The 25,510-nt window shown below is 39.4% G+C and overlaps 2 long non-coding RNA genes across 3 annotated transcripts in view; one reads left to right on the forward strand and one right to left on the reverse strand.

Annotated features, from left to right (window-relative positions):
* The window catches only part of LOC119653183, a 70,251-nt gene extending 65,828 nt beyond the window's left edge, over positions 1 to 4,423 (forward strand). For both annotated transcript variants that reach the window (XR_005249645.1, XR_005249644.1), the window contains exon 2: positions 4,199 to 4,423. This is a non-coding gene — a long non-coding RNA (uncharacterized LOC119653183). The remainder of the gene's footprint in view (positions 1 to 4,198) is intronic.
* Positions 4,424 to 4,739: 316 nt separating this feature from the next.
* The window catches only part of LOC119651307, a 131,164-nt gene continuing 110,393 nt past the window's right edge, over positions 4,740 to 25,510 (reverse strand). The window contains exon 2 of the long non-coding RNA XR_005249444.1: positions 4,740 to 5,118. This is a non-coding gene — a long non-coding RNA (uncharacterized LOC119651307). The remainder of the gene's footprint in view (positions 5,119 to 25,510) is intronic.

Here is a 25,510-nt window from a genome sequence, read left to right on the forward strand (position 1 = left end):
TCTCGGCAGATGCCAGATTTTACCTAATCTGATCCTACCTACATAAAAGGTAAAGGAGCGGTGGTAGCGGTGGCCAGTGGGAGAATCCGTCGAGAACTCCCCGTAAAATCGAGCACGTGTGCAGAATGATGTATTTCTGCATGGTTTGAACCAGACTTTGTGAGGGTCCCTGGACATCAAGGGAAGCTGTGACGGATTTTAGTATAATACCTGTAGCTGACAGTATTATGGGAACAACACTCACCCGCTCGAGACGCCAAATTTCTTTGATTTGCCGAGTGAGTGGCTCATAGTTCACACTTTTTCTCCACGACAACAAAAACATTAATAATATACGCGAAGCGATCAGCACGTCAGGCTTATGGTTTTTACTATTTTTTTATTTATTTATTTCTCACCTTTCTTCCCTCCTGCACTCTACCGTGCACTGCCATCGAAAAACTATTTTCACTGTCAAAAATTGTTTTTCAATGTCATGACCACCGCGGTTCGCACTTGCGTGCATTCGACACCCAAGCATGCTCGCTCTGCTACAACACTCTACCCCCAGCTGAAACCAAAGGGGGTTTCAGCGAAGAACCAACGTCTGTCTTTCTCAACTTGGTTGCCGCAAGTCAAAACGGACGCGTCACGTGTCTCTCCTCCTGATTGCGCTTTCTTGCTGGACCAAAGGCTATAGTCGAGCCAAGGCGATCCGTTTGACCGTGCTCCCGACGTTGAGATTATAATAGTCTTGGCCTCGCTGGAGGGCTTCGCCTTTTCGCATGGTTGGCAGGTGGTGGCAGCTTCAGTTCCGACACCGCGTTTCTAAACAGACACAACAAGCCGGTAGTATTAGATCCCGACCTGATGTCGAGAAGAGGGTCGCTGGGGAGCCTCAGGATCTCCCCGTGTACCAACTCCGCGGGACTGGCAGCAAATTTTTCGCGATTGGCTATCCGGAGGCCAAGTAGAACGAGTGGCAAGACCTGCGAACAAGAAGAGTCGCCTTCGGCCACTATAGCGGCCTTCAGCATCATGTGCCACCTTTCGAGCAGGTGCAAGGTGGTAGGCGGATGTCCCGCGGCATTTGAAGCCGAGGAGTTTGTCCAACTGTGAGAAAAGGGAGGACTCAAACTGCATTTCCTGATTACACAATAATATATTTGGAGTTGGTCCTCGAGTTCTAAAGAACTGCGTTCTCTTTCTGCGCCTCGGCGATTGCCGGAAAATCGATGGTGGTGGGTATTTTCAGATCTACAACACATGACAACGCGTCAGCGACTACGTTATCTTTCCCAGACACTTGTGGAGTGTCGAAAGTGAACTGGCAGAGAAAGCTCAAGTGCCGAAGTTGGCGAGAATACGAATACAGCTAGATATGCATCTTGCTGAGGGAATGCCAGAAGTGCAGCATCCATCAGCGGTTGTTTGGTGGTCTCAAACGCCTGGACAGCCTCTGGGAACCATACAATCAGACAGGAGTCTTTGGTTTTCAGCCCACACAAGAAGGCTTTAAGGATCCATTGATGGTGGGCGGCTTTGAGGAAGAAACGACGATAGAAGTTTAACATGCGTGCGTCCTATACCACTATAACCCTTAGTCACAAGTAGAATCTCTTCAGTTGTAGACCTGATTTGGAGAAGGTTTTCGATAATGCCAACAGGCAGAATGTCTGGAGTGTTCTACGCAAGAGCGGCATTGCAGACTAATAAATAGGTTGAAATAATAAAAACTTGTTGCTTTTTTTTCGTTGGTGTGGATATTTATTCTTGCATGACAACTCGTCCTGAATTTGAAAAGAGACAAGTGTTAGACTGAAGATAAGAACAAACAAAATCAAGGTTTTCAGTCTGACAGATCAGAGATGAGGTACAACAGTGAGTTGCGCCATCAATATTAAGATATGAAAACTCTAGTAGGCCGGTCATGTATAGTTTATGGACGACAGAAAAGTTCCCAGGCGGCTACTACCGGAAAACCCGACACAGATGCGAAGACGGTAGTTATACTCTGCTCCGGTTCCGAAATTGGAGGACTCGAGAAAAATGAAGACACAGATTTTGGGAGGCCAAGGACCTACATCGGACTATAGCGGCATAGAAAAAAAATTATATGGAAGTAGCATATGGAAAGTGACCACTGGTTACTCAAAAGCTCAAACCACTTACCATTGGATAAACGGCTTATCATCGAACGCTGACCTGATAAGATTTCGAACAATGAATTCCGTCCACGCACAGGTAAGTTACCCACGGATGCATTGATGGGAAGGCGGAACTGGCAATGGATTCGTGAAACATTAAGGAAGGCCATGCAGTCGAATCCACTATCCCTAGATGGCCGACGATTAGATTGTCCTGATCACAGGAAGCGCGCTAATGCTCCAGGTAGGTGCCCGCTTCTGGAGTCTTCACGATAATCCTCTTTTTCCAGTTCATGGTAAAAAAATCCAGAAATTCCGTTTAAATGGAAGTAGTGGCGTTCAAACTACTCCAGGAGTAGCGATGAATAGTTGTGCGGAAAATCACCAAACCCAATGGAGTTACTCCATTTAAGTGCAAGATAAAATTAGTATGACTGGGCAGACCCTAAGCATGGCTTTGGAGGCATTTCGCTATCAATAAACGTCTTATGCAAAGGGGTGTTAGTTAAGGTCGAAAATAACAGCGGATAACAACTATGATGACGAAATTCGCGCATGGTTGTTGGCAGTGAACAGAGCCTTTTTCAACTTACAAAGGCTGTTTCATTCAAAACGTCTCTCCTAGGATTGACACTGCTACTATACAAGACAATGATTTTACCATTTCATGACCGATATCGCGAGCGCTTGGTTGTTAGCAAAATTCGACCTAATATATTGCCGTGGGTGGTGGTGATTTAGTCCAAAAAGTCGGTAATATCTATGATTGAAAAGGAAGAGAGGCAGACCTTTCAAAAAATGAAGCGAAAGCGTAGACTAAGAGTTGGTAGAATTCGGTGCAAAACCGGAATGTTTGGAGTTCGTTTCTAGGACAGACTTAGCCCGAATACCGACTCTCGCGCCCTTAGTGATGATGATGAAAGCAATTGAATTAGAAAATTTTGAAAAGAATCCATCCCGGAAATTGAGAAGTTTTCAAGAAACACAAAAAATTTGATGAACAAGGGGTAGTTTCCTCCAAATTAGAATTTTTGAATTTGAACGTAAATTTATATTTCGAGAGCGACTTACCCCTTTCATCAGTACATAGCCAACCAATTGGTGTCGATATTTTAACAAAAAGAACAAAAACTCACAAAAAGAACATGGGGGGACATGGGGGTATCAATAATTGCAGTTAGATAAAAGATCCAGGCTTCCTGTCAGCTTGCAGGGTATATAGGGTGTATATGTATAAAATAACTTCAACTATGAAAAGGAGCAGTTATCATTTGTTACACTTTCGACCATGCTGCTAACAGGGCAAAGGCGTTGCAGCGTCTGGTGAGTTGCTTCTGCCCTGGACAAAGCCATTAGTTCTCTTTGCTTTTTGCAGTACTTTAGTGCTAAACACCAAAAGGAGGGCTCCATGGACCAAAAAAATAGAGTAAGTTGCTCTCCATTTGGTCTGGTTTGACATCAAGTGGATGTTGGACTGAGAAGTTCGTTGGTCTGATCATTAAAACGACATCATTAAAAGTAGCAAGAGGTTAATCTTTGGTAACAACAATCCGATGAGGTTCTTTGCCGTATGCACCGTGAATTATAATGAGGGTTAGCATCTGAAGAGCTCTCGCTATACTGGATGAAACTGACAGTATAAAAACAGTTTTCATTTACATTTCTAGTATCATAATTTTAAGGCCTGCTATGTTCGCTAGAATATTTCAAACCTTTTGGCCACTGCTCAAGTTTATCTTTTGAAATTATATCATACGTTCCGTGTGAGCGGCTTTCGTGAAAGTTCCAATTTTATTAGATCCATAAATGCACTATTTCGTCACAATCATTTCCGTATCAATTAAGCGTCTAAAATGGAGAAGTGCAGATAGTCCAGAAAAATCTCAATAGACTTATAAAATCTCTTATGCACTTGACAACGAGGGTAAGAACCTTAGTTTGCGAAATTTATTATAATATTCACACACTTTTTTCAAATTCTTTTATGTTTTTATATAGTTTATATATATATATGTATTTATTTCTCATTCGTAGTAACAATATTATCAACGTATTTCCTTCAATTTTTTCAGATTCAACAGAAAAAGAGAATCATCTACCAGTACCAAGGTAATATTTGTTGCCAGTAGCTGTATAAATCTTCATTTATTTCACTTATAGAAATTTAGAATTTTAAGACTATGTAAACCAATGGTAAAAAATTTGAATTTATAATGATCCATCATTACAAAATTGTAATTCACCCGATCAGATATGAAAGAAAAAAAGATAATAAACACTAATGGTTATAAACTTAATGTCTACTGTTTTATTCAGTCACTGTCTGATGTTCGAAATATACCACAATATATTATGGTGGGACTCTGGAAAGAAAAAAGAAGTATTAGCGTCTTATTGAAATAGAGAAAATTTTTCATAGATTATACATTCACATGTAGGCATGAGGCCCTCATAACATTAATTCACACCTTAGAAACTATCAGGAAACAAAATTGTGGTTGCAAGGTGTCATGGTTTTATTTTACTTTTATGTATTCTATTATATATTCTGGGGCTTTCAAATATAAACATTCCATACCCTAATTGCTAATTGAATAAATATCTTTTTTTTTATTTCACTTCCCTATTCATTTATTTTCAATTTCCTTATTCTCTTTATAATGAAAATAATTCAAATTTGTCCATCATATCCACTCTGTCTGCACATCTCTGATTAATCATATTATTTATGTCCAACATGGAAGATAGCTCCTCTAAAAAGATTTAAAAAAAAAACACAATTTACGCTTGTATCTAAGCCAAATAAAAATCTGTTAACCAAGATGGAAAGCAAAAATCTTAAGTAATGGCATCCGAAAACATTAACCAATTAAATCAAACACTTAAAGACAGCTCCAACCATACTCCCTTGAGCAGATGTTCTTCAAATTAGAACCATATTGCATGCATCTTGCATGGTCTTTCGAAGTACGTGATACTTATGATGGCGTTTCTGGAAGTAGAAAAATGATATTTTACAACAAGAAAAAAATTAAGTAAAAAGACATTCTGAAGATAAGAAATAAGAACGAAGTCCAGTATGCTCACTGTGAAATGGTATTTTTTGCTCATTCAATAGGAGATGCATTGAAATTGTGTTAATTTCATATATTATTCAACACAAGCAGACAGGTTGTACTTACTGGAGAATTTATATTGCTTAGTACATCGAATCTTTTATCAAAAGTGGCAGTTAATGTCCTACCTAATGGTAAGTAAACTTCTTGGAATTGCATATGTATATGCGCTTTGTTTGAAGAAAATAATTTAAATTAGTACACATGTATTTAGAGATAAATTTTGAACTTTAGAAAATTGATTTTTAATCCAAATAAAAAAAAAGAAACAGCACAAAAATCAACTCCTTATCTCAAATCAAGGTTAACAATATATATCACCTTGAATTTATTGGAAAGAAGGCACATTCTTAGCGCTCTTCCAATTAATTTCAGGCCTTCACAGCAAATATTTATTACAGCACACAGGTATATAAAACATCAATGTTTCTTCTCAAATAAAACCCCCATGACATATTTTCTTTATCTGTAGCTGGCGTTAAATGTAAGTCGTGATAACAACTATCAAAAAACCAAAATAATTAATAAATCACCAGCTGTATCTATACAAGGTAAATGTTTTTCCTTGGCAGTCCTCGACTTTTACTTTACTGTTTTCAAGGAGAAAGAACAATCTTGTTATATTCTCGGAGGCTCGAACTGAGTGCAACATTTTCAATTTTTTCTGGTCTTTTCTCTTCGCCTTTTTTTACAGGCATGACAATAAATCATAAATTTCGAGTATCTGAGCTCGTTACACGCTGGTCGAATGCACAAAGGTAACAACACTACAAGAAACCATATTTAGCGTGCTAGTAGTGTAAATCGAAAAGGATATACGGAGTAATGATAGGAAAACCAAAAGCCATCGTATGGAGGACATAGGGCCCGTAGAAAAACATCATGCCTTGCCAATTTCCGATAACAAACCCCGAACATGTTAGAGAAAGTTTCTCCTTTTTTTTTCAGGTTGGGCGCTATCGACCTCGAGAGTATCTATTTTTGCCGGTATTCTTTGCCTTTTCGGAGAAGGAACTCGGAAAATTGCTTTCACTCTGAAAACCACCCCAACACCAAAGAATGTCAGGCTATTGATGAATGCTTTCTTTTCTCTCTTGTATGTTCTTTTTTGTGCTCACATTCAGAATTATGGAGTGAACGAGTTGCACAACAGCTGCAGACTTTATATCTATTATTCTATTATTGTACGCAAAGAGTTTTCATGTACTTTGGAAACATATGGATAAACTCATCTGAAATATGTTGACAAGATGGCAGTTTAATTTAATTCAATCAGCGGTAATTATTTAGGTTCCATTAGAAAAATGACAGTTTTCGAAAGCAAAATAGCAATGCCCCACAATGCATTTGATTATATTCTAAGTGCATATGATCGGCTTTGATATCAATATTGTAAATTCTTTTGAGAAAAGATAATTTTCAATGTTGTTAGGGTTTTGCTGGTGAGAGCTCCTAATATTACCAGGATTACATGAACTTCAGGGATATCATGTGAAGAACAGAATTTCAACTCTGCTAGGTTAGTTGAATTCCGCGAGTTAGAATACCGCTGCATCCTCGATGTTTATTTTCGTGTGATGATGATGCAATTTAAGCGCAATCGTGTTGGTACATTAAAAATTAAATTTGCACAAAATTACAATAAGAAATAACAGACTGTGCCTATGCATTATATTCATCGGGAACTTCCCCAGAGAAATGTATATCAACTCCAAGTATTTCCCATAGCTTTGTGATGTTATCTGGCAGCTTTGCTGAATTGGATACGTTGTGGAATATGTAACCTATCCACTGCCTCTTGTTCACTGAAATTTGAAACATATATGTTCTTTGTTTGATTATCAAGGGCTAGAAAGCCACAATAGCAAATAAAAAAGGGGGGTTTGCCTTATTAATGACGGTTGGCTCAGGTCAGTGATATAGACATTGCGATTGTTAGTCTGGCTATGCTCACATAATTTCTGATCCTCCTTTTATTTTTTATATCACTTCCAGAGTTACTTATACAAGCCCCAAGATGAAACCGAGATATTTGAGGAGAGACGATACTTCCAATTGAACTCTTTCATGTTTACAGGGACGGGGTGGGATGATTATCAGTGGAAAGTATATTTAACTCATGAAGGCGGAGGGAAGCATCTGACTCTCCTATTACTGGTATACAAAAAAGAATAAATACACCGTGTTTGACCTTCAAGAAAAAACAACAATCGCTATATTCGTCGGTGTATGCTCTGGTAAACAATTTGTCTAGAAACTGAGATCCGCTTCGACTGTCAAGCGGATTCTTCGGGCATTTTCTACTGAACTTGGAAAGCCGCATATATTTTGGCCATAACCACAAAAAATGTCATCTCAGATCTATGATTTCTCGAATTTCATTCGAACTAGGAATAGAAATGCATGGTTGAGTTGACAAAAGCTTAGGAAGAAGGTTTTTCCAACAAGCTCTCAAGGTGGATTGAGCAATTTTTTTAGCCGACTTAGCAACAGCAATGATGCATTCATTTAATGAGAATTTTTCCTCAACATTAAATGACGAATGTCGTGTTTGGAGGCAAAAACAAGACATACGTTTGGATGAAGATCTTTTAAGGGATTCGGGTGACTGGGGGAGCATTGTCAATGAGTAAAAGAACTTTAAACTCCATCTGGTGTTTTCAACTAGAATTTTACCCTAAGAATGAAGCATTCTAAAAACCATTGAGTGAATAAATTCGTTGTAGCCCACGCCTTTTTATTTGCCTTCCAAAACACTGGCAATTTAGTTTTGTCTTTACCATTGGCCGCTCTTGGACTTAAAACTTTGGTTACCACCATCGGGGAAACATGAAATCATCAGCTGCGTAGCTACACCGTGAATGGTTAGCGGTTCTTTAGAGGCTTTCAATCTAGGAGCATCTCTCAGCTTTTGAAATGAATGTCTTTTTGTACATCTTTTTCCAAAATATTCCATCTGTGTTGAAAATCTGATCTGATAGATATCACTTCTCTCTTACCAAATTTCCAAGTTCTTCGAGAAATCTGGCAGCAGCTTCAAAATCCGCGAACAAGTACTATGTAGTGAAGGTTGAACTGCGTTTTAAATTTTTCTAATCAACTTTTGCTGGCAAAAAAAAATCCTTGTTACTCACGGTTTCATCAATGATTGGCTCTATAGAACGAAAGTGATCAAAGACTCTGCTTTGGACCGAATTGAGGGTATAAGAGGCAGGTTTTTTTGAGAAAGATCTTCGATCCACAAACTGAAAACTTTTTCCAGGGGAGAATTCTCAACAGGTTGCTTTTGTGCAAATTCAATTCAAAAGTGGGAATTTTCACATGATATACGCATATATTACGTGTTAGATACTAATGGAGCAAATGTCTACTCAAATGTTTTTATAAAAGAAATACACAAAGCCTTTCATACTTGCAGCGTCTAGCTTTCGGTTTGCCGACTTGTTTTTCTTTTAAGCGTGGAAGACTCGGGCATCGCGAAAGACGTAGATGAACTGACTGAAATGTGAAAAACAGAATCCCCCATTTGTGTTTAGAAAATATTTCTCGGTTAGTCAGTGCCAGGATTCAACTACATACATATTTGTAAGTAGCGCATATTTCTAAGGGCGACAAAAAAAAATATGGAATAGAATGAACCAATCGGCGAGAAACTACCTTCTACTTTTCTGGTTTATGGGATCCTTATTCTTGGCTAACATCTAAAGTTAATTTCTTTTACAAACAACTACGTGTCTATAATTCGGAGTCAAATAAGTTGGTAGCAACTCGAAATAAATAAACAGTCAGAATAAAGAATTTTTAGGAATACAGTTCACGAGGATCAATGGAAAAGGATACTCCACACTGAGTATACAAATACCATGAATCGCAAACTATCGAATGCGAAATGTACACTTTCTAAATTGCATGTATTGTGATTGAATTTAAACTAGAATGAAACCCGTCAAGTCATTGAATTTCTAGACAGTGCTACGTTGAAATTGTTGAGTGTCAACATTTTATATTAACCTACGAATTTTTCAGCCCACATGGTAGCAGGCCTTGAAAAGGGGCTTGACCAGATGTACTAGTCGAGTATCTTCTTGGCCCACCGATTAGGACGAGGCTATTCAGTTGAACAAACTTTGGTAGGACATACAATAATCAGTCAGCAGACGTTCAAAAGTTTCCGGTTGGCAGGTGAAGTTTTAGCTCCTTCGCTCGAAATTAAAGATATTATTAAAGAAGGTCGATCCAGAACTTTAGTGAACAAGAAATGTCTGATAATTTTCAAATATACCGCAAGACAAGGGCAAGCAAGCGATGAATCTAGCGAAAAGATTTGATTTTTCTGTATCCATTAAATAAATTGGGAGACATCATATTACACCACTCCCACATATGCCACTTATTTGGGCTTTGGTAGGAGTCCCCCGTGGAAATGAGAGTCATGAGGTAAAGTATTTGTGGGAAAATGACTCAAAGAGATTGCACTTTCTTTGTGGTAGGTATACTGTTGTTACAAGTGTTGGGTGAATCAGGCTAAAAAGTGGAAAAAAACGAGTTAAATTTTTCTACATCACATTGTCTCTTCTATTCTTGAACGAGCCTGCATATCTGCAAACAAACTTCAATTTTTAGATAGATGACCGCACAGTTTTATGGTACGCAGCTAAATCCGTTTGTATCCCTTTTAATACAAATAAACAAGCGCAAACACCTGCTGAAGGGCTAATCTGCAAATCTCCTCAAATACATAAAAGTCTAATTTGTTGTCGGCGATTATATGACACTAAACCAAATTGATCCACTTCATTCATCTCTACTCCTACATGGGCCACATGATAACGGCTCTCTGTAGCGTGACATTTTATTACCCATTTCAATATGCCACGCCATAAATCCATCCAAATCTTTTAAACCATCATAAAAATTTTTACGAGAATTCTTTACAAAGCGTTTATCACTGTCTTACAAGCACCCGGGAGTCCATAAAACAGCCGTAAAACGTGAGACCTTAACTTCCAACAACTTCCTTACTTATTCACCTACCACAACCCTTTTCCATTTCCCCTTGGCTAGTCTGAAAACCAGAGAAAATTGAATTGGAAATGAAAATGAAACCACTGCATTAGGTTTCGGATTTTATGCTTTTTTCAATAAACAAAGCGTTTATTGCGACCGCTTAGTACTTAACACGTTAAGCGCCATAAAATTTCCTCCGGCGGCCAGTTACTGTTTAGATTGCCCAGTAGCAAGCAGTCCAGACTTGGTTGACAAAGTTAAGGTAATATAATGCTGATATTTGCGCAATTGAGATTTCTGTCAACACTTGTATAGTCAGGTAGGGCTATGTTATGATGAGGTATCGATTTTTCCCAGGGAGGCTTACATCTATTCTCTTTGGACATTTATCTGAAGCAACCCCAATTACTGATTGACGCTTCTAATTGTTACAGGTGTAGGGCAATCAAATTACTTCTATTTCATGGCCTTCCTTCAAAAAAGAATTTGAAAATGTGGTTACCCTAAATATTATCTCTTGGCAGAATTATATTCCGGTCGTGTGAATACCACACTCAAAAATGCTAATTCCATGTCCGTATGTACAGTTAAATATGTGATGTCGTTCATATTGCGATATTCGTTATTTATCGTCCGTTCGAAAAATTGTATAAAACATATTTGGATTTTCCTTAGCGTGAGCAGGAACTAGTGTACAATACTACCTGAAATAACTTTGGGGACTCGATGAAAATTATTGCTCACTTATTTGTGAGTAGGTAGCAAAGTCGATACAATTCAGCCCAAACTGCTGATATCATATATTCCTCATATGTTAGGTTTCGAACAAAGGCGGAAACAATTCCATCATTTGGCTTTTAAAAACACCAACCCTAGGTTGGATTTGCAGCAGTTTTCCGGGTGATGATGATGATGCTCGTGATATTCCTAGTAGTGTTTTCTCTTACTATGAAACAAGCTCATTCCTCCCTGTTTCGGGTGATTACTTAGATTGCTCGTAAAATAGACACAAACAGACCCGATGCCTGTAGCTGTGTCGAATTGAGAGGCACAAACACGTTGAAGACGCTTTACGACCTAGCGCCGCGGCCAAATAGCCCCCAGTCAGCAATGCTAGCTACTAGTTCTTCTCGACCTTGCCGGGACCCAAAAATACGCGCCAGAGGGGGATGAAGGTCGTTCCGAAGATTTTACGACTGTTGATATTACGACACGTTGTTGGCGGCACAGTATAACTGACGGTTTACGATTTGTTTTGACGCGAGTTACGTTTTCCGTCATATAGATGTGCCCTGACAATACTATGCAACACCCTGTAAGGGACACCATGTAAGAGTTTGGCAGTAATTTCTCAAAAAATCAATGCAAATAGGCTTGAAATGTGACAGTAGGTTACTTCTCTGAAATTAACTTGGCAGAAACACAGTAGAAGATTGATTTAATAATTTAAATTGTATTATTGGTTTTCCCTAGAAATCGATGGCAGGTAGGCTAGCTTCTAGTGGCCATATAATACTTAGGTGCCCCATAATTGCGTATAATACCCAGGTATCCAAGGGGAGAATTTTTGCAGTAACCATCAGGCATTCTGAGTCTGGACGGGGAACTTTGAAGAGTACTCTTCTCCTTGCAAATTTTGGTAAGCCTAGTGATAGTAGATACGAGTTCAATGTAAGATTGTTGCTGACAACTTCGAAGCCGCAAAAAGTTTTACGCAGTATTTTGGCTCTGAGACTATGTCGTACCTAAGTGAAAAGATGGTGAGTGGTGCAATTTTACATTACCAACCTGAATTTCCAACACATAAGAGAATGATAGCTTTTGAGAAAAACAAAGTCATTATGACCGTCATAGGTGGTCTGAATGACATATGGTCTCTAACAACGCATATGTAAGCATTCCCTTGGTCACTGTAATGATAACAGTCGAGTGTCTTGTCCCGCGGTGAGAAAACTTTAGCGCAGCACACTTGGTGAGCAACCTGTGGTTCTAAATAAATTCAAGTGACGCAAAGTTAAGTAGCACAATGCAGTAAGGCATCAAGCAAACATTCCATAGTTGAATGCGGAAATTTTGTTTTCTGGAAAATAAAATTAAAAGCAATTCTCCTTTGTGACTAACTCTGGCAAGTAGTGCGCCATGCTGGTAAAAGCAGAGTACTGCGAAGAGAAGGCGTCAATAACCATAAGCGACGAAGACGATCAGTTAGTGCAAGGTCAACACAAAAATGAGAGATGCCGCGTGGCAAGTGCTACTGAAAAAATACTAACGGTATACATATTGAAGCAAACTGTATGGAATACAGGATACAAAGGCGGATCAATGAGTGACAACATGGAAGCCATCATCACAGTAATCGAGCTGCGCTGAGCATTACGTAAACTACTCCAGGATGAGGAGGTCGTGGTTATAAAACTGTTGTGTCTTCTGGAATAGCACTTGCGTCACTGGGCTTGAGGGCCGTGGCAAAAAGGACCTTAAAATCAAGAACATACGAGGGAAGATCATGGACCAGAGAGCGGCGGAATTTCGAAAATGGCTCTTAAATAAGCACATCCAGGTGAACCCAATCAAGAAAGTTCAAGACTTCGGACGGAAAAAAAATAGCGGCACAAGAGGACAAGTGCTACCACTTAGAGCAACGAGGTCATTTGAAGTGGGACTGAAGATGGTACAAAGGGACCAAAGAACAAGCTAGAGCAAGCCGGAAATATCGAGGAGCTCAGATGATGATATCAACTTGAAGCAATTTCTCTTCAAAGCGAGAGATAGTACGGGGATACAAACTGACGGCCAATGTTTTTGGTGCGTGGATTTGGGAGCAACAGGCCACATGACAAAGATGCAAGCTTCTTCGATAACATTAGAGATTTAAACAACCCAATTTATTTGGTTTATGAATGAAAGATCATAGCTCTAAAATTGAAAATGGTCATCTGTCATGTGTTATGAAAAATGGTCGATTTTAAAAGTCTGGAAAATTATCATCAAGTTCGCCAAGGACAAGAGGTTGTAATTGAGACAGGTAATGATAGCAATATCCGACTGCGGTCAAGAAAATAGCCAACTCAGTACAGGTAACAAGGATATCCAGCTCTCTATACAAGGACGAATCATCTTATGAGAGCTACACCAAGGAAAAGATAAACCGATCGAATTTTCTAGAAGTAAAGAAAAGATAGAAGTATCAGAGATGATTATCCATTCAGACTTGTGAGGACCACTGTAGGCGAAAACTCCAAGCGGAAACAAGTAAATTCTGGCACTCATCAGCGACTCTTCCCAGCTCACATTCTTCTGATAAAATCGAAAACGCAGGTAACTGATGCAGTTAAAAGTTACTTTGCAGCAATGAGAAACTTATTTGGCAGAAATCGAACGAAAAAGAACAACAAGACTTCGGCAAGAAGGAATGGAGCAGCAATTCATGGTTGCATACATGCTACAGCAGAACATATTGACTGAAAGAAAGAGGCACGTAGCCAGGGCTCCTGTGGTCGAACATGAGACCGCCCGAGCCCTACTTACTCTGGCTGCGCAGGGTGAAGAGTGCATACCTGAACGGAAAACTGGATGAAGTGATCAAAGAGCAGCCTGAAGAGGGTCGTGGCAGGGCAAAAAGACAAGGGTCTGAAATCCTACGCACTTGAATGCAGCAGCTATACTCCGACAACAGGAGCTCATTAGCGGAAGTGCAGACACGTATTTGTACTCAAAAGCGGAGAAGAACGGAAGAGAGATTTCGAAAGAGGAAAATATTCAAACTGATGCTAATGCAGACGCCTTTCTGAGGTCTGAAGGATCAGCTCTTTTCAGCCACTTGGAGTTCCGATGAGACAAAATTCTCTTAGCCACTGTGTTGGAGTGACACTTCAGTGTAGCTAAGCGTTTATTAGCGGAACACTCAATTTTCTCCACTATTGTCCTGGTCTCTAAGTCTTTATGGAGACTGACGTTGCGGAAATACCAAGGAGCACCGGATATAGATTTCAGAATTTTAGACTGAGACCGCGGTTTAGTAGAGCCCCATAGTTGAATCCCATCCTTCAACCCAAGTCCATACGGGCTTAAGACTGATACTTTTTTTTTCTTATTTTTCTTTAGAATTTGTCCCGTTCACAAGCTAGGTCAGCTCGTCCTGATCGATTTCGCGATTTGGTTCTGTTAAATGCCTGATCTGGATGTAGCCACGGGGCTTTTAAATCCCCATTCAGCGTATCATGCCATAGTTGTTTTGGCCGGCCTTTTGGTCGCTTACCATCGACTTCGATGTTCAGACAAATCTCCGTAAGTGAATTCTCTTTAGCGCGAATTAGGTGACCGTGCCATCGAAGATGCCGTTCTCGCAATTTTTCCAGCTGTGCTTAACGACCGCTAACAGGAAAATCGGCCGTGAAGATAAAGTACAGTACAGGACTGCCCTGAGAAATTCTTGCTCTGATCTTATGTTGCTCACTGAGAATATCTTTGTATTTCACCTCGGCTTCGGCTTTTCGTTAACTACGATGTTAATAGATTTCTGGAGTAGCAGTTTTTCGAATACTTTCGACAATTTAGGAAATATCTGATTCTGAAACTAGCATTGAAAATGTAGCACAGCAACATGAAAGAGTTAACTAAATCATACCCTGGAACTTTCCTAGGGTTGATCTTTTCTTTAATAAAGGGAAGTTGGCAAGTGGCGTTGATATACTACTTCTATATGAGCTGAGAATGCTTTGGCTTTGTCCTCATTATCTTTAGCCTAATTTTCTACGGTAGTTCTTAGCGGGGACTCTCTGATCGTTGGCCTATTAATTTTTTTGGCAGCTTTCGACAATGAACAGTCACTGAATTCAGATGCAAACACCCCGCGTAGGAATCGCTGAATATCAGACTCCTAATCATCCATAAGCGCCCATTTAAACTGTTTTGTGGTTTCATTGAATTTGCTTCTTGCTTGGGGGGACCATTCGCTCCATACTCTTCTTTTATCCCGCAAAAGCTTTAAAATTTCGACGAATAGATTTCTTTGAATTCGGCTCCCTTCGAAGTATTTGGTGTTGCTATAGAGGCGGCTTCCAATAAAATTTTGTTCAGACGTTCAAGCACTTCATCGATGTTAGAGTTACTCCTTGATCAAACGTCCAGCAAAACACTATTATTGATTTCCTTTTTGAATGTTTGCCAAGTTATGGATTTGTTCGTCGGTCCAGGCTGAAAGTTATTGTATTATACTTTGGCTTATTTTGCACCGTGATAATTGCGGGAGAGTGGTATGACGATAGCTCGTAAATTGTTTGCACCATTGTACGTTGGCGTGGGAATCCTTATGATACTCCAAAGTTGATTAGATCTGGAGTCGTGCTTACGCTTTGCATTGAAGTCTCCAGCGTCAATGAATTTGTTCCCTAAAGTCCTAAGGACCTGAATAAACTGCTCCCGAGTTATTTTATGTCGCGGGGAGCAATAAACCGATGATACGAAAAGTTCTCCTGACTAGCGAGGTTGTTTAAATGAAATCTCTATTACTTCCGGTGGATAGTGTTTAAGTTGGCGTTTTATTAAAATTCTTGACTCACCTCTGGCTGTCTCTCCAGGGGTTTAACATCATAAAAAATATAACCGGGAACTTTTAACTTGTTATTTTGTCTGTGATGTGAGTTTCCGATATTAGAAACAGATCAATGTCATGAGTTTTCAAGAAAAGGATAACTTCAGCTCTATGTTGGCTAAGGCCGTTTGCTTTCCAATGAGCAATTCTTATGGTATTTATTTTTTATTTAAAAGAATCTTGAATATCATATTTTGCTTCTTTATTAGTTCCTGGATCATAGTGCTGAAGTATTCATGAGCTGTTTCCGATTATTGGACAATGCAGCAATAATCGAAGATTGTTCTCGATCTGAACTGTCAGCGACAGCTTCGTCTTGGCCTTGGTTTTTCACTAAGTCAGCAAAGCGCACTCCAGGACGAATAGATGGAGTTGGTAAGTTAACGGAGCTAGCCAACGTTTGTGTCTTAACCGAAAAGTTCATCTGGTGTTGGTCCCATTATTGAACAGGCAGGACTTTATACAGTCCGCACCCTCTATAATTGACAGTATGGTTTTGTTCACAGTTACTGTATTTTCTTGCTATAGTGTCTGTTTTATTTTTGGTGTATAGAACATTTTATGGAATTCCCCGCATATTACGGACCCACTAGAAAATGTAGAGTAGGACCTGGTGTGGCCAAATTCCTGGTAGTTTGTGCACTGTTCAGGACCATTGCATTTATCTGGTTCCTCCACTGTGATTCTCCTGTGAAAGAGGTAGTGAAGATTTTATATCGGGTGAACTTCTCTTTTTTAAAATTTGCGAGCCTCTGGATTCAACTTAACTCACACTGACTGATTTGACATATCCTATTTCAGTAAGTTCCTCTTTTATTTCATTGGGGTCAATTCTCGGTTCAATACTCTTAATCACAACATACATACCTTTGATGCTCTCAAACTGGTATGTAATAAAAATTTGATTAAGACTTCTGCATTGGGTGGTTGTGATTTAAACGCCATATACACTCCTGGTTTTGATGCTCAATAACAACAATTACCAGCCACTTCGCTGTAGGAAACAAATTCCATGATTTCCATGAAGGTGGCTGCAAATCGTATCTACTTCGGTCACTTCCTGATAAGAAGCAGCAAAAATGAAAGGTTTTGGAGGTTGAGTAGCTTCTAAATTATGAGAGTCGCATTTATCTAAACTGTGAAGCTCGTATTTATAAATAAAAATATTGTTTAGTGGGGTCATCCCATATGTCGGATCAATTGTAGATAAAATGTAGAATAAATGGGCAAAGTGATTTTTTGATATTCTGAATCGTTCGGAAATTATAGTGTTAAATAGTCACATGCCTGATTTATGTCGATCCCCGTAATAAAGCTCGTATTTATTGGTTCGAATGATGTTGGAATGATCTCGCTAAAAAGACAAGAATTGAAGCCAAGGCTGTACATGTGTTTCTTGAAGAAACCTAAGGTTTATGGATTATTTATAGCAGATTAATGGCCAGTTAAGGTTGTATGGCTGAAAATCGCATTGTATTTTTTAAATGCATTTTTCTCGAAACTGCATGTTGAAAATCGGCTGCCACCGTAGCCCAAAATCTATTCAACGAAATTCTTTGACATTTTCAGGACTTATTTAGAACATACTTCTACGGTCCGCAAACTAGGATAATTGCGATTCATTCAGTAGTTTTTTTTTATTCATTGAAGAAGCCGTAAAAAAACACCAAAATTCACAAAAAAAAGGTTAACAGGCCACCAAAAATTTAGCTTTCAATATTTTTTTAATAATCCTAGTTTGCGGACTGCAGTTAAGTCTTAAAATTCCGTTTCCTTTTTTTTTCTTTGAGATGATCACAGCACCCTCTAGCGTGGCAGCAGAAAAACACATTTTTTTTGGAGATGGGTGTATAAATTGCTCTATATTTCAATAACCAACTATGCGATCCGGGTGGAAAAATTACTATGCACGCTCAGGACATTAATAAATCTATGGTGGAAAATTCGTATTTGTATCTTTATCCAGTTCTTCACAAAAAAATTCTAAATCAAGCCAAAAAAGAGGGCCTCCAGAGGGGATGACCCCCTTAAGTCCAGCGTTTCCCATCCATAATGTCGGGTGCCACTTCCTGATAAGAAGCAGTACAAATTTGAGGTTGAGTTGTTTCTAAATTGTGAGAGTTGCATTTATCTAAACTGTGAAGCTCGTATTTATAAATAAAAGTTTTATTAAAGCTTTTGGCTCAAAAAGTGTCCAGTATTGCCCCACCAACAGTTCCAAAAATAACCGGTTCCAAAAACTTTTTCCGAAAGAGTCGGTGTTGAAATCCAGGTTCAATTGAATGAAAAATAACAAGCTTCCGCTAACAGCATATATATGTTTGTATAGAGGTTTGAAGATTCGGCATTATCTTGTTTCCATTTCATCTGAGGGTTCAAATCTCGCTGGTGGTAGTAGGATTTGTATCGTGATTTGACGTCGGAAACCAGTCCACTCAGCTGTGAATGAGTACCTGAGTCAAATCAGGGTAATAATCTCGGGCGAGCGTAATGCTGACCACATTACCTCCTACAGTGTACTGTAGTGTACCGTTACGGTCTTGAATGAAGTGCTCTAACACACTTCAAGGCCCTGATCCAATATGGATTGTTGTGCCAACGATTATTATTATTTCATATGATAATAACAATTTCAAGAGGCTTCCTTGCTGAATCTCTTCCTTGCAAACAAGTAAGACCATTTTCGCACGTGACTTCAGATCCTATAAAGTTATTTTAACACATTTTTCACACCGAAAGTGAGTATGTATTTGTGTGTATTCGCTGATTGGGCTGGGAATCCTCTCTAGAAATCATAAAATTCATCCTCGACCTACTGTCACTTACCAAACATTCAGCTACTCCTTTGAACTTAATAGTACTTCCGTCTATAAGTGGGAGGGTTACCGTTGTAACAGATATTTAGCTCAATGTTTATAATGAAACGTCCTTGAAATATTAATTAAACAAATTTGCGATATGCATAAAGACAAGATTCCCATCATAATCGCAGATTTTGTTTTCACTTAAACTAAATGGATGGTTGCTGTAAATTCGCATTTTCTTCTTCCAGCTCAGGAAATCGTCTGCTAATTGTATTATTAAAAAAACTACCCCAAAGTCGCTTCCGAACTTCCAATATCCCGGCAAGAAGTTATTCTGAGGAATGAGGTGATACGAATGATAATAGTGGCGTATACAGAAATCAGCGTATTTATATGCAAACCGGTAACTCTATAACTAGCTGGCACCCATGCCACTCTCTCCTACCGTAACAAGTGCCGACTCGGTTTTCATCCCCTTTTGCCCGGATTTTACTACTTTTTTACGGCATTTTAATGCCTTTTAAAACGATATTTTTATTAGCACTCGTATTATTTGTGGTTAGTTTAGTCGGCTATCGACTACTACACTTGTACCTTGTGCCATGTGTACTTTCTTCGCCGGTTGACTGACAGAGTATCTCCTCGAATGAGACGTGATACGGGTTCAAGCGAGTTGGGGCAAATAAAACACTCTGTAATTCCCTCGGCCGAGTAGAGAAGATCTCGTTTCGGATTGAAGCCAGCTTTTATTTTGTTTATCTGTTCGAAATTGGATTTTTATTAGGTGCTCAGGTCATTACTGAAATGGTTTATATGGGCCATAATCGTAATCGTAAAATATATTAACGTAATGCCAAACGAGCCGCGAGTTTATGCCTGGACCGTAATATGCTTACCCAAATTGAGTGGGACAAATGTTTTTGCTGGAATAACATGCTTGACATTCACTGTAATTACAGCCAGTCCCTGTAACCAACGTTCAGTTTATGCATTCATACAGTGATGAAGTGCACATAGTTAATATTCGCATTACGTTAATGATAGTTTAATTAATGCAATAAATAAATGGTTTGTTTATATTGACAATGCAAATGGTTATATGTGCATGATCGAAGGCGAAGGGGTCTGCAGGTATATGATTTATGTGGGCAGCCAACCAGCCAGTTGCAGAGATCTTAATATCTACCTCACTTTCCAAATAATCGGTCATCGAAGCGAAACATGTTCGAAATGCTTACATTAATCTGCTGGGAGTAGTTTAAATGTTTTTTTCTATTATTAGAATTTATTCTTTAACTGAAAATAAAAATTAAAATACGAGAAATCATCCAATTTTTCCTGCTCATTTTGGTAGAATGTTTGGCTCCTTTTTGTTACGTGCAGTTAACTGGAAACTTCTTCGCAATGGTAAGAATGGAATAGATCCTTCACAACCACACCATTATGGCAGTCCGTTCAATTAATATACCTTATTTCAATCGGCCCCTTGGGAAGTGACCTGTTTACGAAAAATACTACTTTGTCCATTGGCGAACTGATAAGACCATTTTCAGTTCTTTACTTCCCACTCCGACATTCATTTATTTTAAAATATTAATTTTCAAATTATCTCTTCATTTATCTTCTGACAAATTTATCCATATAACTCTCTCATATTTTTAAACTTTCCGAAACCCTACAGTTCATTTAAATATGTTATTATAACAAAGAAATTTTAAAATATTTAATAATAATCATTAACTTTTTTGTTGTTGTTTTCACCATAGACCTGGTTATGTAATATCTTATTAAATGCATTTCTGGCTTTCGTTTCGGGCTAAGGTGAACTGAGACGTACGCGAAATGGAATTGCTGCAATAATGCAAGATTTGGTTATTTAAAGGAAGCCTACCGGACGAAGGGCAACTCGATGCAAAATATAGAAAAATACGAAATAAGTTTTGATTTTGTCATAAATTATTTGTACTTGCATTTCTAAATTAGTGAATTTTTTTGCAAACCATCCATAGAGCCCCGAGGGTATTGTTACTGAGTTTAATTTGTTTCTCATTTTTCTTATGATTTAATATAGCTAAAGAGGACTTTACCCTGCGTTGTTTATTTTGACAATTACGCGGTGCGCACTCAATAGTCCTATCTTTGTCTCGAAGCCTAATTTGGTGAGATGGAAGAATCTTTCCGTATATCATGTGATGCACGAGAAGTGATGCGTAGCACTGAAGAAGGGAACAAGTGATTCGCGAAATATCGGTAAATGCGAGCAAAATTAAAAACACCAGAGGAAAAAGGAAAGAAACGATCTTTTAATTTGAACCCAATTTTAACGCTGGGAATACCGCAAGAACCCACTTAGGTAAAGAAGAAGGAGCATTACAATTGTATAATACCACGCACCAACGGAGATTTCCGGTATAGTGGAGAAGGATGCTTTCTATCAAATTCAGAGGAGGAAGATGGTCTTGGCGACCGTAACGATAATTGTGGGAAGTTTCTGGATTTCTGCATCTTCCACAGGCTCGTCATTGGAGGCACATTGTTCAAGCACAGAGCTTGTCATAAGGTCAATTGGGAGGTCGGGTTGACCACTTTGCCATCATCAGTAGATCTAGGAACTGTCTATGGGGTCTCAAAAGAGATCACCATCTGATGGTCACTTACGTTCACTTCCGTATTGCGTCCACCAATTTCGCAGGGTTGGAAAGTTGCGACCCCCCAAGTTCATCATCGACGTCTTTTAGGATCCAACTGTCCCTCGACAGTGAGAGAAAAATCCTGCTGATCGGAAGGTAGATATCTTGAGCAAACCGTGTCGAATTTTTGGATGCTCTAGTGAAGAACGTTAACTTTCGACTGAACATTCAATATGGCGAGCAGTTGAAACCGTCGAAGGAACACTTCATCGCGGTTCTTAACAGTATCACATCCGGTGAGGGGTCGCCTCTTGTGGAAGAAATGGCAGATCGGAACTGTTCTCAAAACAGAAGCAAAAATTATCTCGGCCATCAGTACGCTTAAATCGAGTGAAACCGCTGCGCTTGACGCACTTCTCGTAGAGTTATTCATCGTTGCTCCTGCAATTTCTGCAGATTAGCTGCTCCACTCGTACGGAAATATTGAGAGAACAAGGCATTTCCCGGAGATTGAAAGAGGAGGATGATCGTTAAAATTCCAAAAAAGGACCTATCTTAAGTTTATCATTTGAAGGAGCATCTGCGTCTCTTCTGCCATTGCAAAGATAATGGCCAAAATAATTCAGGTGCAGGTTTCCACTCCGGATCCTTCCGCATTAGCTACAATACCATTCTGGTACAGTGTGCGAAGTTCAGATCTTCGTTTCACCTGATCTTTATCGATTTCGAGAAAACTCTAGATAGCGTGAACACGGAGTGTATGTGGCGTGCCCTATGCAGGAGGCGCATTCCGGAGAGACTAATAATTATTATTAGAGTGACATATGATGGCATAACATTTCACATGCTACACTGAGGTAAAATCTGAGAGGAATTTAAGTTCGAAAGCGAAATTCGCCAGGGTTGCGTCTTGCCACCGATATTATTTCTTTTTCTTGTCAATGACGTTGTTCATACTGTCTTGCCCGGAGGACGTGGATTTTAATGAACGATGGCATCTTTCCTCAAACAGCTTGACTACATTGATGACATCTGTTTGTTCTCTCACCACATTATGGACCCTGGAAAAAGTGCAAGTAGAGTTGGACTAAAGGTACCAATAAAACCGAGATTTTCTGACAGGCCATCTTACTCTCCTTATTTGTATTAATAGACAGAACATCGTACCAACCCACAACATCAACAACTGGTCAAACGGGAAGAATAAAGTCAGGAGACTACAACTTTGAGACCGTTGATAATTTTTCCTATCTAGGGTCGAAAATCACAACCGATAACAGCTACGATGATGAAATCCGCGCACGGTTGTTGACAGCCAACGGAGCCTATTTCAGCTTACAAAAAATGTTTCGCTCGAAACGTCTCACCATAGAGTCAAAGCTCTTACCGTACAAGACAATGATCTTGCCAGTCCTCATGTATTCGCCGGAGACTTGGGTTCTTTGCAAGAAAAATTGCGAACTCTTGGCCGCGTTGGAGAGAAAAATCCTCCGAAGAATTTTTAGCCCCCTACATGAGGATGGACGATTCCGTAGCCTACACAATGACGAAATCTATGAGCGAAAAAGAAAAAGAAGACGAGGAGCGATGGCGTAGGCCAAGACGCCAGACAGCTTTTAGGGATATCGGATTGGTGGACCTCGGCACAAAACCGAAATGTCTGGAGTTGCTTATTAAAGCGGGCCTAGACCGGATACCAGTTATTGCACCGTTGATTATAATGATCGAAGACTTTTATTAATTGGTTTGTATGCAGACAAGCTGAGAATGTTGCGCTAATTTGCTTTCTGGGTTGGTAATATGAGAGTAACACATAAAGTGTCCTCCACGGTCACTCAAAAGTTCCAAGCTTTATTGAACACCTGTCTGCGGCATATCATCGGAGTGCGTTAGCCTGACACTATCTTGAACAAAGAATTTGGTCTGCGCACTGGTCAGTTACTCGTGGGCACTAAGATCAGAAGACGGAAATGGCAATGGTCGCATATTAGAAATGGGTGTCAATTTTATTGCAGGCTCCGCCAGGCAGTGAAATCCACTGTTGCAAGACGGCCGAAGATTGGGTCTACCCAAGAACATCTCAGGAAGCCCATTTTAGTGGACCGGGTACGATGGCGTGAAGGTATGGTTGACACAAATAATTTGCTCCTGAAAGCACTGTAGAAATTCACCTAAACCAGATACAAAAGGAAAGGAATATTTCATTTATGAAACTTTCGTATTTCACCCGCATGCCAATTGCTCTTGTTAATTATGACATTTATTACTATGACTTAAGATGCTTCTATAACTTTGATTCTAGCAAGGTTTGCACGAAACTTTTCAGTATTTTCCTATATGCTACTGCATACTTCTAGGATAAATTTAAGGCGGTTGTGCGGTCAAAATCAAAAAGTAAGTATATTTATTTGAGCACATATCGGAAAGCGATGCGTCCAACTGCATCACCCTTATTTTTTTCAGAGTTTTGGGTTGGGTACTTTCCGAGAATGAGTCCTGTCTCACTTCAAGTTTATACCTTTTGACTTCTTACTTTTTTATTTTGAAATTCACGCTGAAATTGCGTATGTAAGTGCTAATTGAGACTTTTCATTGAATACCCCACACGAGCACATTGGAAGAAAACAATTTACACTCTTTTTCAAACACCAGGCAAATTTGTGTCACTCACTGTATGCGTGGGATTTCATATGTCCACCAAATTTCGTTTGAATCGGTGTAAGCGTTTTGGAGTAAAATGCGCGTGACAGACAGTAAACCAATTTAGAAATAGCTTTAATTAACACAAAACCTTAAAAAGGCCTCTACTCACTCACGATTTTTAACTCATTTTACTAAAAGGAATCTTATCCTTATCAGTCCGTTTACGAGTACCTAATTTTTAAACGGCGAGGATTCCCGACACAACCTTGCATTAAAATTGCTAACGTGATAGACATGCAACGTCACGAACCATTTGTATCGAAATCTAATTTTAATATTCATAGTGCAAAACCCAAATGCATAAAAACATTAACATACAAACGGTAGGAGTTTTACACATAAATTTTAGGATGTAAAAAAAATGACTTAATTATTTTCGTTTTGGGTTCAGAATGTATCTTATAGGTAACATCTCGCATCGCAAGAGTATTCCTTAAAATCAGCCCCAAGGGCAAGCTAAACCACTTCAGCATAATGGTGGGTGGTAAATTGTACAATTAGTGGCCGGTAGTCGTAGTTTAAAAGCACCTCCGCTAACCTGTATAATTTGCGTGGAGCATGTTGCCTCCTTCTGTGATTTTCACCTAAGCCCACTTGATGAATGTGAACGAATGAATCGAGAAAGAGCAAGCCCATATGTTTCCATGCACACGAATGCAATCTCGACCCAAGCTCAAGCTTGAGTAGCAACTCCCTAAGTTCAAGAACCTTTTCCTTCCTACTTCGTAGAAGTACGCTAAGACGGTCTTTCGTACACTTCGTGCTCCGTGCACTCGTTTAACATTCTCCAAACTCGATTCTAAAGTTATTCAAAGAAAAGAAAAGCAAAATAGCAGGAAAAAACTCCCAAAGAAAAGTCCATTCTTTTCAATATATCATTCTTTCCGCATGCTGGTGAGGAGCTCTCAGCCCCATGCCTGTAAGTTGCATTTGCTCGTTGTTCACGCTCGGTGCGCGGCCGGGGAGCCGGTCCCAAGTGGATCGTTCTTTTTCCTTTGCTGTCGGCCCTTGGACGAGCAAAAACTCACTCTTCGAATTCAGGTCTAACTCGAACGTCTTACAACGCGATATACTATCGTACCCATCGCTCGCTTCTTTCCTGTGCCTTTCTTCCAAAGGGGAACATCTTTCAAAGGACTGGTCGGACGAGGACAGCACCACACGGAACCCAGTTGCCAGAAGGCAATGAACGACGCCTCCACAAAAGGCTCTGAATTACTCTGAATATAAAGAATAAACTCAAGTACCATATTATTTTTATCTCTTTCTGTCCCTTTAACAATAAATGACAATCATCTAACACACCATAAAAACTTGTACAGAGTCAATTTCATATTCATCACGCCGAGCGTGCGAGCAGGATGAGTTGCAGCCGATCCAGGTCCTTCTGGCTACGGGAACAAAGGAGACAGGACGTGAGTGAGAAATACACACACCCGAACTCAACTGAAAGTTGTGTTCTTGCCAGGATGACGAGTTTCAAGTAGAGCGTCTTGTGGGGGTGGGTGGGTAAACGTTGGCATATTTGATG

The sequence above is a fragment of the Hermetia illucens genome, chromosome 3, assembly GCF_905115235.1.
Source record: "Hermetia illucens chromosome 3, iHerIll2.2.curated.20191125, whole genome shotgun sequence".
Classification (NCBI taxonomy): domain Eukaryota; kingdom Metazoa; phylum Arthropoda; class Insecta; order Diptera; family Stratiomyidae; genus Hermetia; species Hermetia illucens.